The sequence below is a fragment of the Oryctolagus cuniculus genome, chromosome 11 (genome assembly GCF_964237555.1).
Source record: "Oryctolagus cuniculus chromosome 11, mOryCun1.1, whole genome shotgun sequence".
NCBI lineage: Eukaryota > Metazoa > Chordata > Mammalia > Lagomorpha > Leporidae > Oryctolagus > Oryctolagus cuniculus.
The window spans coordinates 116,330,519-116,350,406 of record NC_091442.1 but is presented as its reverse complement, the minus strand read 5'-3'; the positions used below and the strand labels follow the sequence as shown (position 1 = coordinate 116,350,406).

The following is a 19,888-nucleotide window of genomic DNA, read 5'->3' as shown; positions in this document are numbered from 1 at the left end:
TTTATTTACATTCCTCCAATGACTGCAGGAAAATCAGTATCTATTTGTAATCATAATACCCTAAAAATGAGTTATTTTTTAATTCTTTCAAATCAAAGGCTATAAGTAGCAACATTCTTGTTCAAAGACTCAAAATAGGAAGTTGGTCACTTGCAAAAACAGGCCTGCTAAAGGCCAAAAAAAAAAAAAAACCCCACCTACCTAATGTAGAGGTCTAAGAACCTGTTGTGATTTTTCAAGCAGGATATACAGGAATATAATCATCAAATAAATGACTTTAACTAAACTAGGACAAGCAGGAATTAATATCCACTCCTTTCTCTGGCATTCAAAATCCGTCAGGCAAAGTGCTCAAAACTTCATAGACAGTATTCTCTTTGATTATGTTACTTGAGATAAAAGTAATTTCACAATTCCCAGTGATTAGCATTACATGATCATTTCAACCTTGATCAAAATAAATTACCTAGCAATTTTAAAGTTGTGTTATTTGAAAATGGGGAAACTGCTATATAAAAATGTTAACAGAACAACATCTGAGTAGAGGTAAATCTGGAAGGAAGCCAGCATTTCACATTCCTTTACTGCTCCAAAGCTAGGTCTACATGGCACAGAATTTCAGACAAACATTCCCCATTCTCCAGTCAGGTCTTCACGTCACACATGCAGACCAACAAGAATCACTGAACAGCAAAACTTCACGACAGAAAGACAACCAAATATTAGGTGGTTCCAAAGCATAAAGACGGGTAGTGTTGTGGTGCAGCAGGTTAAGCCAGTCTTGGGGCACCTGCATCCCATGTCAGAGTGCCTGGTTTGAATCTTGGCTACTCTATTTCCGATCCAGCTTCCTGTTAATGCACACTCTGGGAGGCAGCAGGAGATGGAGCAAGTGCTTGGGCCTTGCACCTCCATGGGAGACCCAGGGAGCTCTTGGCCCAACCCTAGATGCTGTGGTTATCTGGGGAGGGAACCAGTAGACAGAAGATCAATCTCTCCCCACTCCCAACTCTGCCTTTCAAGTAAATTTTAAAAGTAAACTTTTTTTTAAGGTCATATTCACAGGTTCTAAATGGACATGTCTTTTAAAGAATATAAAAATGCAAAAATATATGCAAGGCAATTTTAATTATTTGTAAAAGTACAGAATCATCACCTAAATGTCCACCCGTGAGAGCTACCATTTACTGAGCACTTGCTTTGTGCGGTACGTGAGTGTGAGGTTACCACATGGATCACCTCCCGTAATTCTCACAACTGTCTCTTAGACCAGGACAGGTGGCATCTCTAGTCTGCAGATAAGAGTATGTAGGCACAGTGAAGTCACTGGCAGGGCTGGGAGAAGAATTTAGAGCTCACGCTCCCACTACACCTTGCTCCGCCTCTCACGCGGGAGTTTCAGGGAGTGAAGGCACCTCCAGCTAACACAGGAGCTGCTCTGCTGGATGAGCACCGTGACTGCTAGGAAGGCAGCACACCTAGCATACAGTGAGCACTCGGTGTGGTCGACAGCAGACATTTATGTACATTCTCTCTCTCTCTCACACACACACACACTCCCTAAAACAAGAAATAGGACACTTTTTAAATCTTACATGCTTCTTATGGTTTAAACTTTAGGCAAGAATATTATTTTCTTCAATCTTGAAACAATCTCAAACTTACTGAAAAGTTGCAAGGACAATGCAAAGTATCTCTACCTCAAAATCATCACGAGTAATCTTGCCAATCTGATATTTCATCACCCCAAATACTTTAGTGTGGGGAGCAACTGGGACTAGACTAAGTTACTGGAATTAAGACTTATTCTATGCATCTGCTCTCCCACAGTATGGCGCTGGGAGAGGAGGAAATAGCTTCTACACAGCTGCCTCCAGTTCAACCAATAAGCAGCAGGACCTACTCCTGATTGGAGGAGAGCAGCGTACTCGGCGTGTGGGTAGCAGAGTTGGGATTGGTGGAAGAGGACTATAAAGGAGGAGAGAGACAACATGCACCAGGAACATCTATCTGAAGGAACACCTGTGCAGCCCCCGAGAGAGCCGGCCAGCGGTGTGCCGCTCCCCCGCAGAAGTGGGGAAAGTGGCAGGGGGAACCGCCCTTCCACGGAGGTGGAAGGGACGGTAGCCAACCCGGGAAGAACCAGCAGCAAACCCGGGGAGGGCCGAGCAGACAAAAGAACAGCGCAGGGTCCTGTGTCGTTCCTCCGCGAAGAGGGGGAGCGACATAATGGTGCTGTGACTCGGATATGAAGCCTAGGCAGGGCTTAGTGTCGTTCCTCCATGAAGAGGGGGAGCGACACTTTAGTATGTGTTTTTCTAGAAACAAGATGAAATCAGTGTCCTAGGTAACTACAATACAACCATCAAAACCAGAAAATTAGCATTGAAACATTTTTACCATCTCATCCTCAAGCCCCATTCAAGCTTTACCCAATAACAGCCTTTTTTTTTTTTTTTTAATTTAAAGATTTATTTATTTGGAAGGCAGTTAGGGAGGGAGGGAGACAGGGAGAAAGAGAGAGAGATCCTCCATCTGCTGGTTCATTTCCCAAATTGGCTACAATGGCAGGGGCTGAGCCAAGCAGGAGCCAGGAGCCTAGAACTCCATCCAGGTTTCCCACATGGGTGGTAGCAGGGGTCCAAGCCCTTGGGGCCATCTTCTGCTGCTTTCCCTGGTTCATTAGCAGGGAGCTGGATGCAAATCAGGGCAGCCAGGACTCAGATCCAGGAAGTCAGTGTCACAGGTGATGGTTTAACCTGCTGAGTCACAACACTGGCCCCCAACAACGGCCTTTACAGCAAAGAGATCCAGGCCAGAATCATGTGTTGCACTAGCTGAATGTCTCTTTAGTTTCCTTCAGTTTGGAAGAGTTCCTCAGTCTTACCTGGCCTTTCATGACCTTGAAATGTTTGAAGCTCACTGGCCGATTACTTGGTAGAATGTCTTCAAAACTGGGTGGGTGGTGAGATTCAGGCCAAGTGCCTGGGAGGGAACATCACAGAGGCCTGCCAGGTGGCACCACTGCGATTGGTCCCTCTGCTGAGCATGTGTACTCGGATCACCTGGCTAGGGTGGCACCTGCCAGCTTCTTGCTGGAATGCTCCTCTTTCTCTCCTTTGTAACCAGTAGCTATCTGGGGGAGAGGTATTTTGAAATTTAAATAATCTAATCCTCAAACTCTGAACTTAATAAGGACTCTAAACTTGGGTTTCCTTGCAAAGTAGGTGGAAACTATATGAGAACTGTTAGCTTTCTCTTTTAGTCAATACTCATAGGTTTGTTTTTGTTTTGAGATTTTATTTATTTATTTATTTGAGAGGTAGAGTTAGTTACAGAGAGAGAGAGAGGTCTTCCATCCGCTGGTTCACTCCCTAGATGGCTGCAACAGCCGGAACTGGGCCAGTCCGAAGGCAGGAGCTAAGAGCTTCTTCTGGGTCTCCCACGCAGGTGCAGGAGCCCAAGCACTTGGGCCACCTTCCACCGCTTTCCCAGGCCATTAGCAGTGGATTGGAAGTGAAGCAGCGGACCATGAACTGGCACCCACATAGGATGCCGGCATTGCAGGTGGCGGCTTTACTCACTACGCCACAGTGCTGGCCCCTACTCATAGTTTTTAATTCATGACTATCACAGGCCTCTTAAATTCTGATGACCAATGACCTCTACATTTGGCCAGTGGAAGCCCCTCCAAACAGGCTTCTGTGTCCTTCTGGCATGTCTCCATCATTCTTCGAAGACTTCCTTGCTTTCTAACGTAACATGTTCTGCGTTCATCTTAAACGTTTTCCAGCCCAAACCAAAGGTGAGCCATTGCACCAAGAAGCAGACAGTGGGGATCTGGACGCACTTACTGCTCTTGAGCACTGCTGCCCCAGACACCCCAGAACTAGGAAAGGGAGAGATACGTGCATGGGCACATGCATGCACGCCAACACACAAGCATGCCCTGTGCAGTTTCCGTACTGACTACAGCCCAGGCATTCACACCAGCACTTCTAATTCCACGTAACTCACTACTTGTCTTCTTTTCAAAAGCATTACTCTAACATACTGCCCCAACACAAGAACTGCCTGCCATTATCCTGAACATACCCACTCAATCAATGCCTTCCTATTGAACCAATCTCCCACTGCTGCTGCCAGCCCAGTCCAACGTGGCCTTTCTCCCCTCCCAGGCTCTGATATGCCACATCAGCAGCTCCCTCTGTGTGAAGGCCTCCTCACCCTGCTCAGCTTCCAACACCACTAGCCAGGTCATCTACCTTGCTCTGCCTACTCAGTGGCCTTTAGGACTTAATTGTTCAGCAGACAAAAAAGGAAGAAAAGAATAATACTTTTAGAATTAAAAATAAATAAAATCATACTTTTTAAAAAGGACACTTACTAAGTTAGAACTTCAAGATAATATAGAGCTAAGCTAAATCTCACCTTTGCAACATCTAGGAAGAACAGGTTTGCTAAGTAAATTAATGGTGTAAACAAGCTGCTAACCCAGATGTCTAACCTACTTAAGAAAACTAATTGTTTTCAAGCACTTTAAAATCACTAAGCATGTACTTACCTTTAATTATTGTCTAATTACAAATGATTTCCATTTTCTTCATTATAGCTTTGATAAGCCCTATTTGATTACACATAAAAATTACAACTTACACTTGATACAGTTAAGATCCTTTTTAAAAATGCCCCTCTGTTAATCAATTTGGTTTTTCAATTAATTGCCTGAAATAAAGTTTTTAGCCAATCAGTTATTTTTCTTTTTCAGTTGCTCTGTCATGCAGCTCAGAAAGAAAAAATGCCTTTCAGGGTCTATCCTGGGCACCTCCTAAGACTTCCCACTCTGCATGCCATGGGCACAGGGCTGAGGACACCCATGAAGCCATCTGCCCCCATCATAGCTTTCTGTATTTTACTGAAGACACTCCACTTGACGAAACAGCGAGCCACAGTGTCAATTAAAAAACTACGCTGAGCTGCATTTAAGCAGGCTTGGAAGAGGGCACCCTTTGGAGTCACGCACCTGGTTCTACCACCTCCACAGCCACAGGGCCTCAGTGTCTCCCTGGGTAACCAGGAGGACTGGACGAAGTCATGGGAAGTGTCTGCTGGGTAACCAGCGTGCGAGGAGGATCATTTATGTCCTCTCCCCAGAACCTGTGGAAAACCTCAGCAGGATTCACAGCGAAGGTTGAAAACGTGTCCACAGGGGATCTCAGGAGAACCCGCTCAAAACCGGGTCAGAACTTCTAGCATGAAGCATGTGACTCCCTCAGTGGCCCCAGCCAAACCCAAGGGAACACAGAAAACACCAGCATGAAAGCTCCATGACCCAAAACTGAGTGACCAACTAACTCTCACTCAGGAGAAGGTACCAGAATTCTGGGAGAAAAGAAATGAGGGATCAACAGAATTTATTCTGTACCTCAACTTAAATAAAGGTGCCAAGTGGCCCTAGAGACCGTAACAAATCCAGGCCTCAGGGCACTGGAATGACTGGATGGATGAGACAGTTCTCAGCAGGGAGTTATCGTGTGTGTGTGTGTGTGTGTGTGTGTGTGTGTATTTTAACCTAACCAGCTCTGTTGCCTGAATACTAGCATTTCACATCTGACATAAGATCACATTATTAAAAATCCATTAGAGATTTATTTATTTATTTGAAAGGCAGATCTTCCTCTCTCTCTCTCTCTCTCTCTCTCTCTGCCTTTCCTGTGTAACTCTGCCTTTCAAGACAGAGAGAAAGACAGAGACAGAGAGAGAGAGAGAGGTCTTCCATCTGCTAGTTCACTACCAAAATGGCCACAATGGCAGAAGCTGGGCCAAGCCGAAGCCAGGAGCCTTGAGCTTCTTCCAGGTCTCTCACATGGGTGCAGGGCCCAAGGATTTAAAACATTTTCCACTGCTTTCCCAGGCCATAGCAGAGAGCTGGATTGGAAGTGGAACAGCCAGGACTTGAACTGGCACCCATATGGGATGCTGGCACTTCAGCTGGCAGCTTTACCCACTATGTCACAGTGTTGGCCCCATAAGTAGGCAATCTTAAAAACCAAAGCTGCAGGCTGACGCCGTGGCTCACTTGATTAATCCTCTGCCTGTGGTGCCAGCATCCCATATGGGCACTGAGTTCTAATCCTGGTTGCTCCTTTTCCAGTCCAGCTCTCTGCTGTAACCCAGGAGGGCAGTGGAGAATGGCCCAAGTGCTTGGACCCCTGCACCCGCATGGGAGACCAGGAAGAAGCACCTGGCTCCTGACTCCGGATCGGCGCAGCGCCGGCCATAGTGGCCATTTGAGGGGTGAACCAACGGAAGGAAGACCTTTCTCTCTGTCTCTTTCTCTCACTATCTATAACTCTACCTGTCAAATAAATTAAAAATAAAAAGCTGCTAGGGTGGGTGCTGTGGTACAGCAGGTTAAACCACTACCTGGGACACCTATATCCTATACTGGAGGGCTGGCTCCTGTCTGGCTACTCCACTTCCAGTCCACTTTCCTACTAACATGCCTGGGAAGGAAGCAGATGATGGCCCAAGTACTTGGGTCCCTACCACTTGTATGGGAGACTCAGATGGAGTTCTGGACTTCTGGCTTGGCCTGACCCAGTCCCAGCTGTTACAGGCCTTTGAGAAGCGAACTAGCTATCTCTCCCTCTTCCTCCAATGTTCTGCCTTTCAAATAAATCAATACTTCTTAAAAAAGATGTTAATAATGTGGCACACTATGGGCCATCCTAGTAGTCAGAAGAAAGAAAAAAAAAAAAAAAAGATGACGGGCAGGTGTTGTGGTGCAAGGAAGTTAAGCTGCCACCTGGGATGCCGACACGCCGTCAGAGTGCCTGGGACGGAGGCCCACTTCCACTTCCGATCCAGCTCTCTGCTAACTCAACACACAAGGCAGCAGATGACCGTTCAGGTACTTGGGTCCCTGATGGAGTTTCTTTTCTTTTTTTTTTTTCTTTTTTTGACAGGCAGAGTGGACAGTGAGAGAGAGAGACACAGAGAAAGGTCTTCCTTTGCTGTTGGTTCACCCTCCAATGGCCACTGCAGCCGGCGCGCCGCGCTGATCCGAAGGCAGGATCCAGGTGCTTTTCCTGGTCTCCCATGGGGTGCAGGGCCCAAGCACCTGGGCCATCCTTCACTGCACTCCCTGGCCACAGCAGAGGGCTGGCCTGGAAGAGGGGCAACCGGGACAGAATCCGGCGCCCCGACCGGGACTAGAACCCGGTGTGCCGGTGTGCCGGTGCCGCTAGGCGGAGGATTAGCCTAGTGAGCCGCGGCGCAGGCCCTGATGGAGTTTCTAACTTCTGGCTCCTGGTTTTGGCCAAGCTCAGCCCCAGTTGTTGCAGGCATTTGGGGGAGTGAACCAGCAGAAGATGGAAGATATACCTTTTTCTCTCTCTGCCTTACAAATAAAGAAAACTACATCAACTTTAAAAAGAAATGGATGAGGCAAAAAAGCTAGTCCTACGTAATTAACCAATTGGAAATAGAAAGGCGCCAGCAGGTGAGGCATGTCCAACTTGTGGCATCAACTGAGAACACTAGGATCAGGAGGGATTCTCAAAGTTGCCAGCAAGTAATGCCAGGTGATCTATCTGCTCTTTTTCCGATGTTTAAAATGCCTATGCTTTCTTGGCATGTGAGACTTAGTGTGGTTTTAGTGTGCTGTTTCTTTTAAAACTATGAAACTCTGTTGATGCTGAAGAGATGGAAGAGGGAACGGCATTCCTCCCACACTGCTGCAAGAGCAAAGCCAGACTGCGAAAGCATGAAGCAAACGCCGAGGTGTGGTCTCTGCCTGTTGTTCTCCTCTCACACAGAAGCACAAAGCCAACAACACATTGCATTTGCACAGTGCCTGTGCTTCCATCAGCCTACAAGGAAAGTTGACAGGAGGCCTCCCCTGGGATTACCAAGGGCCTGGGCCCCAACGGACGCATCTCCAGGGACTCCAATCCTTGCAAGTCCAACTGATCTATACAATTAAGACATGACTAGTTGATGCAATCTAAAACAACTCATCTACACCATCTAAAACAACCAGTCTGTAATCCAAGACACAACTAGTTTATGTAATCTGAAGCATACCCAGTCTCTGCAATCTAAAACACAAGTGAGTCTGCCCAGGAAGGAGACACATTCCTGTGCTTGTCAAACTAGGAATTGTATCTACCCTCGCCCTGCCACACATCCTGCAGACGCTGATAGCATTCCTTCAACAGGCATCCTAAATTCCCTCCTTTCAACACACCCATCAGCCAAGCTTCTGTTCAGTCTCTCCGTCCCTCAAACTGGTGGAAGGGCAGCACCTCCAGCTTTTTTTCTCTACTTGGCAGGGAGAGAGCAGGTGAGAAGAGAAGGTGTTGGGGTTCACATAACTCATAGACTGATTTGCATTTAAAGTATTTCCTGATTGTGAATTGTCAGGCAGCCCTTGTTTAAAGCTGTTCACTCATGAGCAGAGCAGGTGGAGAAAATTAGGCATTCTATATAAAGTACAGCCATCCCAGGGTCATGCCAGGGCCGCCCTCCTGCCTAGCAGCCCCGTGGATACCAAAACCCACAGATGCTCAAGCCCCTCCCATGCAGTGGCAGAATGCAGGTACAGAATCTGCACACATCCTCCCATGCACTGCAAATCATTTCTAGATTACTGACAGGACCCAATACAACATAAATGACATGTAAATAGTTACGTTGTATTCTTTAGGGAATAACAATAAGGGGGAAAAAAGACTGTATCTATTTAGTGCAATTTTTTTTCATATTTCCAATCTCGTTTGGTTGAATCCAGGATGCAGAACCCTTAGATCCAGATTGCCAGCTGTACACTGTTCCCCTAAAACAGATGCTTATTTTAAAAGGGAGGGGAACAGTCCAGAGCCCCCTTCCATAACACCCCAAATGTTTCCTCTAGCAGGAAAGCTGGCCCAGCAACATCAGGAAGCTATTGCAAAGCTACTTGGCCTGGAAGAAGCTTTCTGTCTGGTTTCTTCCCCAGGCAGAGCTGCACAGAGTTCCAGCACACAAACCCAGCGCCAAGACTGTCTGGGTCACTTCCTACCTGGACAGCTCAGTTAACCCCTCAGGAGCGAGCTCCCAGGAGCTTCACCAAGATTAAATGAGCTCATGAACAGCACACAGAACACCCTGCTTGGGATTCAACACAGGAAGCACAAAGGAAACAATATTATCTTTCCCTTCCAATAAATAAGTTCCCACCCCTTCCTACCCAGCCTGTAGTCTGCCCTGATTCCAGTTTATTCCCACCACCCCCCAGCCTGGCCTCTTGCAAACACTGGCACTCACCAGTACACTCCGAAGGCCGCATCCATCCGCAGGTTAGTTACCCACACGACCTGGCCCAGCCAATCAGCACTGAGCCCAGATAAACCCCACCTCGCTGCGTCCTCCTTCACCGGCTGAACACTGCACAGCCGCTGGCCACCGCGAGGACAATGCAAGCACGGTCCTCTGTGTCACTGTTTTCCTTTTTCTTTGGGGAGGGGAGAGGGTACTGTTTCAAATGCTTTCTGTTGCTTCATGCTCCCTCTTCCACCCAGGCTTCAGCCCCCAGCGAATGCTTCCCAGGAAAACGTCCTCCAATATGCAAGGCCATGGCTCTCCCACGCCTGGGGTCTCCTTCCTGACCCCTCTCCCGTGCCCCAGCCGACATACTTTACAGAATGCCTTTGGGTGCAGGCCTGACCTCTCAGCCTCCCCAGTCGTGCTTTAGAAAGTCAGCCCAACAATGGCGGGGATTTTCACAGACTGCTGCTCACCGCTTTATCCTGAGACACTAGCCTAGCTCCTGGCACGCGGAAGGTGCTCATAAACATTTGCAGACTTACTTCAAGGGAACCTCGATTCGCTTATTTATTCAGCAAATGCTCACGGAGCACCCCAAGTCAGAGGCTGGGGTAACAGTTGAGACGGCGAGTTCCTGTCCTGGTGCTCACTGGAGTGACAGGAGGAGCCCCCAAAGCCCACAGGGAGACCTCTCCAGGAGACACAGTGGCAAGCAGGAATGAACGATGTGCAGGCCTGTCAGATCCACGGCTCCTAGAGGCCAATTTTTTTTTTTTTTTTAAGATCTCTTTATTAGAAAATCAGAGTTACATAGAGAAAGAAGGAGAGGCAGATAGAGAGAGGTCTTCCATCCACTGGTTCACTCCCCAATTTGCCACAACAGCCAGAACTGTGCCAATCTGGAGCCAGGAGCCAGGAGCTTCTTCCCAGCTTCCCATGTGGGTGCAGGGGCCCAAGGACTTGGGCCATCTTCTACTGCTTTCCCAGGCCACAGCAGAGAGCTGGATCAGAAGTGGAGGAGCCAGGACTCGAACCGATGCCCATAAGAGATGCCAGCACTATGGGCAGTGGCTTTATCCTCTACGCCACAGCACCAGAGGCCAAATCTTACATAGGCCAACCCTGAGCACAGCTCTGCTGAGAACCGTCACCTCCAGCACCCCTCCCTGCTGAGGTTTCTCTCGCACTAACCCTTTTTCTGTTCTCATTCTGTTCCCATGATCAACCACCAAGGAAGCACTGTCACTCCTGGCTGACCCGCAGTCTCTGAGTGTAAACCGACAGCTCCCCACTTCTCTCTCGAGCTCCAGACCCTCGTTTCTGCCTGTCAAGTTACAGTCAACGTGGAGCAAATCTAAAACTTGCCCAGAGCAAAAACGCACAGCCTTTCACCTCCCCTGTGCAGTCTACCACACACCCAAGCCCCTGCTCCACCTGCGGAAACCACCGTATCTTACCTCATGCTTCCTTCACCTTGCCTGGGGTCACCACCACCCCGGCCCCTTTCTCGTCAGATCCCATGGCGCCCACTCCAGACGTGCCTCTAAATCTGGCCTTTCCACTTTCACTGTCATGGCCTTAATTTATGTTCTTCAGTCGCTTCTTGTGCTCTGGCTGCCAGTCCCCAGTCTCTCCTCTTCCTTCAGACCTCAACATGGAGATCAAATTAGGCATGCTGCCTCTTTAAACTGTTTACTGTAAGACAAATCCAAAGCCCATCAAAATACACACAACTCTGAAACACCCTTCCAGTGTCCTCCAGACAGCCAACACTGCCCCGCCACTAACCCTCACCCGTGGGCCCCCACTCGCTGCCTCTTTCCTATGCGCCTGCCACAGCCTGCAATACCAACAATGATAATGAAAACAGTAGCTAAAGCTGACCCAAGCAAAGCGCTAGCCACTCTGAGCAAATTCTCATTCAACCCTCTCGCAACCACGGTATGGCAGACATTGAGTGTGCACCTCACTTCATGAGAAAGCGCAGAGGACAGGCCTTGCCCACTGGCTGACCCGAGGGCCCCACCGCCCCCACTGACTCACCGCCCTCCTCACCAACAGCTCTTTAAGGCACAGCTCAAGGCTTCCTCTTTGGGGGCCTCTTTCCTTCTCTGTCCTCTGGCCTCCCTCGGCCTGGGCTTTACGACAGGCAGCTTCACTCTTTCCCTTTACATTACTGAGTTCCAACGGCAAACTCGGGTGTTTCACCTTCGTATGCTCGGCACTCCAGGGCCCAACATGTCATTTATGTTCAATACTTATGTAATAATAAACACATCCTTCCAAGAACTAAATTCGACAAGCTCACATTCAAGTCGACCCAGCGCGTTACTGCTTCCAGACACACTACACGGATAACCCTGCCCTCTCCTCTCTCTGCCCCAGCACTCTGATGCCAAAGTGTCAAAGCCCTCGCTGGGGTGCCTCCCACAACCAGCTGACAGCTTTATCACAGCCGGGCAGGCCGGTGAGTGGTGGGCTGTAGCCTCCTTGATTACAGGAGTCAGGTGAAGCTAAGAAGTACTTCTTTCCCTGGGGAAAAGGGTCAGAGGAGACACAGGCGCAGGTTGCCAGACTTCAGATCTTTGTCATCTAAAATGTGACAGTGGGTGATGAACATAAAAATTAATGTATATAACATGGTTGAGCTCATAAAGACCAACAGGCTGGTGGAAATATAGCTAAGTGATATCACTCAGAGGGACCTACTTACATAATCACCATGAATCAGATAAACTCTGCCCTGAGTTTTAACTCGCCTTCTAGATTTTTTTTTTAATACAGGCAGAGTGGACAGTGAGAGAGAGAGACAGAGAGAAAGGTCTTCCTTTGCCGTTGGTTCACCCTCCAATGGCCGCTGTGGCCAGTGCACCGCACTGATCCGAAGGCAGGAGCCAGGTGCTTTTCCTGGTCTCCCATGGGGTGCAGGGCCCAAGGACTTGGGCCATCCTCCACTGCACTCCTGGGCCACAGCAGAGAGCTGGCCTGGAAGAGGGGCAACCGGGACAGAATCCGGCGCCCCGACCGGGACTAGAACCCGGTGTGCCGGCGCCGCAAGGTGGAGGATTAGCCTAGTGAGCCGCGGCGCCGGCCTGTGCCTTCCAGATTCTACAATTGTTTAGCAGCTAATAGAGTTGACTCTTTTTTTTTTTTTTTTTTTTTTACAATGGTGCAGAATGGTTACCTGCCCACAACATATTCAGAGAGAACAAAGTAATTTTTTAAAATGTGTGAGTCAATGAAACCATCATCCTTGCAGTCAGTAAACACTATGGGAGGCAGGTAGTCCCAGAACTTGAAATAAGGTTTGTTCCTGTGAGTGAGGCTAATAAACCCCGCGAGCACACAGTCACTGTAACACATGCCAAGAGACGGCCTGTAATTAGGATGTAGTTCCCATGCTGCCATGCTGCACCTGAGTGTTGGTGTTGCTCTACAGGGAGAAAAAAAAAAAGGAAAAAGGGATACAAAGCAATGGTTTTCATGATGCTGCATACATTCCCTTTAATGAGATGTCTCCTGAGACGGCCCATTCTACTTTTTGTCATTGTTAATATGTTTCTTTCTTTCTTTCTTTCTTTTTTTTTTTTTTGAAGTGATGGTAGTAAATGGTGAGTTTTTAAAATGTCTTTAGTTGGCAAATTTGGAATTGGAAACTCACGCTGGGGATCCCAACACTGCCGCTCAGCGTTGCAGTTCCCTGAAGCCCGCGTCTGAAGCACCACCCTACAGTGTCTGAGGAGTGCTGGGAAAACACCCAAGCCGAGCCTGCTGGACTACAGCTTTAGAAAGGAGTAATTCATCTGGAAAGACAATCACGAATTCCCCCAACTTTACACTAAAAAACAAAAGTCTGGTACTTTAAGAAGACATTTTGCACACATCACTAAGACTCAGTGCACACTGCCATCTTAACTCTAAGAAGGGGCGAGCCTTCGGCTTGAGAGCGCTTGGCACACCTGCATCCCATAACTGGGGTTGCCTGGTTTGGGTTCCAGCCTCACTCCTGAAAAAGGAAAGCAACCTTTTTTTTTTTTTTTTTTTTTTTTTTGGTAGCCAATCTATCAGTACCCCCAACACAGTGGGAAATGTAGAGCTAATCAAATGTACTTAAGTGTGTCTGAAAACAGAACATATCACAGTCACGCGTCACTTAACGATGAGAGCACGTCCTGAGAAATGCACTGTTAGGTGACTTTGCTGTTAGGTGCTATCCCAGAGTATTCACACACACCAGGCCAGTACGTCACTAGGCGACACACTCTTAGGGGACCACGGTCACAGACTGCGTTCTCACTGACTGAAACACTGCTGCTATGTGGTACGTGGCTGCACTGCCTGTGAGACGTGATACTGGGGAAGGGGAGACTGCCCTCCCCCCTAAGAAAAAGAGCACGGCAGTGTTTCCCATGAAGCCTTTCCAAGAGAGAATACATAATCTGGTAGCTAAAGAGGTGTTTTCTGCTTAAGTTTTTCTACAATCTGGAGAGAAAATATATATCTATATACTCATTTCTATATATATGCACACACATAGACACTTGATACACATAAACCTTCATTTAGAAATATACGTACACACACACACATCCAGAGAGACAGACAGTTTGCCTGATCTCCATTTCTCAGAATGCATGGCTAACACCTTCTCATCAGAATGAGACACCCTGGACAGGGAAGACAATATTCTAGCCACAGAAAACCCGCATCTTCCCAGGTGCAAGCGTCTGGGCTGGCAGTCAAGACGCCACATCCCACACAGGAGCGCCTGGTTCACCTGCCTCCAGCTCTGACTCTGGTTTCCTGCCGATGCAGACCACGGGACGCAGCAGAGACGGCTCAAGTGCCTGAGCTGCCAGCTCCTGCCCTTGTGGCACTTCGGCAGTGCCCAGCAGATGGGAGCTCTTTCTCTGTCTACTCACCTTATTCTCTCTCAAATACTTGTCTATTTAATTTCAAAATACATTTTCCACATGTTGAAGTAACAACTCGGCCATTCTTTGTTGCTTAGGAATTTAGCTGGTCTGACAACCAAGCGGACTAATCCGGTTCTCTTGGGGACCAGGAGGGGTTCACTCCAAACCATTTCACACCACAGTGAGAGCACCATGAGTGGATCACTACATCAATTTAGTGTCACCTGAGATCAGCATTTTTGGGTTTTGTTTTTATATTTTACAAAACGGACATAATCGGAGACTCTTTAAGTATATTACAGTCTCAGAAAGTAAACACGTTTGCTTCAATGTACATACTCCTTTGTGCACAGGGTCTCAATACAGATTGTATTTCTTTTTTTTAATACAGATTGTATTTCCTACAGTGGATCCAATCAAAAAGAGCGAAAGACACTATTCTTGGCTACCCAATTATCTAACTTCCGCTTACAAACAGGCATCCTTGGCTTAAAGAGAAAGGTACTTACTTCCTTTAAGCAGAGGGCTGAAGCGAATGACGACACTGGCAGACCACCGCTGACTGCAAGCCTGGGGACCCTGAGCTCCCACCACTCACTGACTCCCTGAGATTCTGGACCCATCAGGGTGTTTAGGGGCACTACTACACAGTCTGGCTTTTACAAAGGCATAAATAGAAAGTCAAAATATACTTTTAGTGGAAAATAAAAATGTAAGGCCAATAAATAAAACAGAAAACAGGACTTACTAGCTGACACCCCAAACTCTTGCAGGGCACATGAGACAGAGAAGCATCTCTGTATCAGCTGCAATGAAACTGTGCAGTAAACAAAAATCAGCCTTACTCTCCAGTATGAACAAGGTTTGGTTCCCAGAAGAACTAAAGACCATTTCCATCTTTACTGGTCATTAGACAGCTACATAGCTACAAAGCAGTCTAAATCAAAGAGCCGATTTTAAATGAAAGTCTTTGAACATCCTTTAAAAAAATTTTTTTTTTACTTGAAAGGCAGTGACAAGAGAAGGACAGAAAGAGAGGGGGAGAGAGAGAGAGAGAGAGAGAGAGCGCACGTGTGAGGGCTCTTCCAACTAATGGTTCAGTTCCCAAATGCCAACAACAGCTGAGGCTGGGCAAGGTTGAAGCCAGGAGCCAGGAACTACGTCTGCAGCTCCCAACAGAGCGGAGGGGACACAAGTACCTCGGCCATCCTCCATTGCCTTCCCAGGCACATTAGCAGGAAGCTGCATGTGACGCAGAGCAGTGTTCTGTTAGGGATACTGGATTCACAAACAGAGGCTTAACCCACTGCACCACAAGGCCAGCACTGAATCTCCTTTGCATAAACTAAAAAGAACCCTCATTATTTAGTAAATACTAATTATAATGGCCCTGGTGAGCAAAGAATACAAAGTGAGCGTGACAATCACTGCCTCAGTGCCCCCATCCCCTGCCCATTGCTCCACCTCCACTGGCACCACTGACTCGGAGCTCCTGAGAACACAGAATCCTGGTTACAACCCCATCACCACCTGGGTCCACCATCTCACTGCCTTCCCTGGAGCCCACAAGAAATTTAGAAAAAGGTGGCAGGAATGCTCCCACCATCCCACTGAATTGGTTTTAAATATAAGCTTCCAGGCAGAGCTTTTCAGAAACACAACACAAACCAGCAAGTTGAGGAACTCCTACTAACCATCAAACTGCTGGCCTGAGCCGAAGCTGTAGTTTAATTTCCTGTTTTAAATTTTGGCATCTGTATAACTTTTTTTAAAAAGTTCATCTTCTCACATGCAAAACTAGGGGACTGACCCCTCTGGTACTGCAAACCCCATGAGGATCTGCCAACACAGGTGCTGAGAAACACTATTCTGGTGAAGCGCCGGGACTCTGGGTGGCTCCCGCGCACACGTGGCAATGAGACAGCCAATTTCACGTGGCATGACCTTGCCCAGCCCAACATGACAGTCTCATCGGCTGGCATGCACTTGTGATGAGGCCAGTGCCATTCAAACTGAATGTTTAATTATCCTTAAATAATTTAAATCTAAAAACTGACACTTATTTCATTACTGGGAAAACTTTCTACACTTAGACAAACCTGAGTATATTAATCTGCTGTCTGATGAAAAAGTGGTAAGATTTATGAACTGTAAATATAGACCAAGTATTTCCAATGAAAATTTTGCTTCAATGAAGTGTGTTATAAGTATAAAATATGGAGACCAGCGCTGTGGCTCACTTGGCTAATCTTCCCTCCCCCTGCAGCGCCAACATCCCATATGGGCACCGGATTCTGTCCCAGTTGCTCCTCTTCCAGTCCAGCTCTCTGCTGTGGCCCAGGAGTGCAGTGGAGGATGGCCCAAATGCTTGGGCCCTACACCCGCATGGGAGACCAGGAGGAAGCACCCAGCTCCTGGCTTCGGATTGGCGCAGCGTGCCAGCTGTAGCAGCCATTTGGGGAGTGAACCAACGGAAGGAAGACCTTTCTCTCTCTCTCACTGTCTAACTCTGCCTGTCTAATAAAAAAAAAAAATAAAATATATACCAGATTTCAGACTTAATATGAAATTAATGTAAAATAATGCATTAATATTTCAATTACATGTTGAACAAGGGTACTTCCAAAAGTTCAAGGAAAATGGAACTTAAAGAGACAACGCAGTGCACATTTTCAACAAATGTTTGAAACATCCTGATATACTGTGTTAAATAAAAATACATTATTAGTGTGGCAGGCGTTGTGGTACTGCGTTTAGGACTCCTGTATTCCACATACAACTGGTACAAGTCCCAGTTACTCCGCTTCCAACCCAGCTTCCTGCTCGTGTACCTGGAAGGCAGCAGACACTAACCCAAGCACTTGTAGTCCTGCCACCACATGGGAGACCCAGATGGAGTTGCTGGATCTTGGTGTTAGTCTGGCCCATCCCCCATCTCTCTGTCACTCTTTCAAATAAGTCTTTTTTTTTTAAAATGAAATTAATTCTAATAATATACATTTTATTTTTTTTAAAGAATTATTTTATTTATTTGAAAGACAGAGTTACAGGAGAGATAGAGACAGAGAGAGAGGTCTTCCATCCGCTGGTCTACTCCCCAGATGGCTGTAACAGCCGGAGCTGCACTGATCTGAAGCCGGGAGCCAGGAGCTTCCTCTGGGTCTCCCACGCAGGTGCAGGGGCCCAAGGACTTGGGCCATCTTCTACTGCTTTCCCAGGCCATAGCAGAGAGCTGGATTGGAAGAGGGGCAGCTGGGACTAGAACCGGCACCCATATGGGATGCCGGCGCTTCAGGCCAGGGAGTTAACCTGCTGTACCACAGCGCCAGCCCCAATATACATTTTATTTTTAAGATTTATTTATTTGAAAGGCAGAGTAACAGAGAGAGAGAGAGAGAGAGATCTTCCATTGCTGGTTCACTCCCCAAATGCCTGCAACCTGGGCCCATTGTTGGCAGGCGTTCCAGTGGGAAAGGTTCAGGGCAATTATTGGAGTGTCCTGTCCTAGCCCAGGCTGAAGCCAGGCGTCTGGAGCTCCATCCAGGTCTCCCATGTGGGTGGCAGGGGATCAAGCACTGAGCCATCATCTGATGCCTCCCAGGTTCATCAGTAAGGAAGCTGGATCAGAAGTCCAAGTAGCTGGGACTCGAGCTCACACTCTAGTATGAGATGTGCAAGTCACAAGGGGTGGCCCAACCCACTGAGCCACAACACCACTCCTTACCTTTTTTTTTTTTTTTTTTGTAACGCAACTCCAGGAAAAGTTAAATAACATACGTGGCCTGTACTCTATTTCTCTGGACGGGGCTGGCGTAATCTAATAATTGCCCTTAGCCTTTCCCACTGGAACACCTCCCAACACAGGGCCCAGGAACGCTGCCATAACCAAATACCCTTCTTCCTGTGCAGCACATAATACTGCTGACCACACCTGCGACGGACAACTCCCTTGCTCGTGTTCAGTGACTGTGGCCGACTGTCCTCCTCCATCACCACCTCTCTTTTCATCCTCGCCCAGGTGCTCTTCTCTTCCTGTCCCCAAGGCCCCACTCTCGGTTCTCTTTTCTATTCTTTACACTCCGAGGTGACCTCATCCACTCCCTCGGCTTCATTGTCGCTGCTCTGGGGAAAGCTTCCAGTTCCTCATCTGCACCCTGACCTCCTTCTCGAGCCGCAGCTCCTGCTAAGCAGTGGCATGTGGAGCGCGCACTAACTTCTCCAGCTCAGGCTGACCCGCAATCCGTCGTCTTCACTACAGCTGCAGGTTCCCGCCGTTCGAAACCTAGAGTCTCTGGTCCCTTGCCTGGTCCTATGCCCACCGTCTTCAAGCAGGTCCTTTCCCAACAGCCCTTTTTGCCATAGCTTCCCAACTGGCCCCCTAGACCCTAAATTCTCCCTGTGGTCCCCCGTTCCCAGTCCTCCTCTGCCCCACAGCCATATCAGTATTCTCAAAATGCCACCTGGCCACTCCGCCATCCAAGTTTCAACAGACACTCCCCGCCCCACAGCCACAGAGATGCAGCCACTCAGCAGGTACCCTGATCCTCTGCAATCCAACTGCCGATCGACCCTTGGACGTGCCCAGCCCTCCTCCACCTGAAAGGCTTGCTCCTGCTCTTCTCATCACAACTCTGACCAATCTGTAAGGCTCAGCTCAACAAACACAAAGCTCCAACAGATCAGAGTTCTCCTCTCTCAAACTCCTACAATTTCTAATGACCACCATGGTAGTGGGCATACAATGGCCGTATCTTTCTGTAAGACAGCAGCCCCTTACTGCACACTGTAGGAATGCCATCTTTGGACATCTCACCAAAGAAAACATGGAAAAATGAAACTCTTGGTGAACTTGGAACTGCTAACTACTCCAGCTCTTCATCAGGATATCCCGAGATTGAGTAACTCCCAACACTGGCCTCATGAAGTCAGCTCCACATGTGTCCCTCATCTAAACGGACTGTAACTCAGGGAACTGCAGCACCATTCCTCCCAGCAGACCAGGCCAGAGACACGGGTGTGAGTTTCTAATTTCCCCAACCCTGCCTTCTCACTCTCAGTGATCAGTCCTGTGATAGCTTCCTAACGTCTCCAGTTTACCCGCTTCTTTCAATTCTGCTGTCAGTTCAGGCCATGACTCCCTTGAGAGTACTGCGATATCAGCTGGTCTTATATTCAACACCCAGCCACTCTCCACAACACAACTACTGTTGTCTTTCAAAAATCCAATCTCAGGGCAGCTGTTGTGGTGCAGAAGGACACTAGTTTGAGTCCCAACTTCTCTACTTCTTCTATTTTTTTTTTTTTTTAATTTTATCTGGAAGTCAGAGAGAGAAACCTTCCATCTGCTGGTTCACTCTCCAAGTGACCGCAATGGCCAGTGATAAGCCAGGCTGAACCCAGATGCCGGGAACTTCATCTGTGTCTCCTAGGTGGGTGGCAGGGGCCCAAGCATTTGGGCCATGCTCCATTGCCTTTCCTCCACTGCTCAGAAGTGGAACAGCCAGGACACAAACCGGCAACCGTGGGATGCTGGCATTGCTCGCTAAGCCACAACCCCCCACTCAGTTGCAGATCCCTACTAATGTGCCTGGGAAGGCAGCAGAAAATGGCCCAAGCGCTTGGACCCTGCCATTCATGTAGGAGATCAGGATGGAGTTCCTGGC

At 48.0% G+C, this 19,888-nt stretch overlaps 1 protein-coding gene across 8 annotated transcripts in view; it reads right to left on the bottom strand.

Moving 5' to 3' along the window:
* The window catches only part of TNRC6B (trinucleotide repeat containing adaptor 6B), a 287,810-nt gene that overhangs the window by 118,002 nt on the left and 149,920 nt on the right, over positions 1-19,888 (bottom strand). The window lies entirely within an intron of this gene.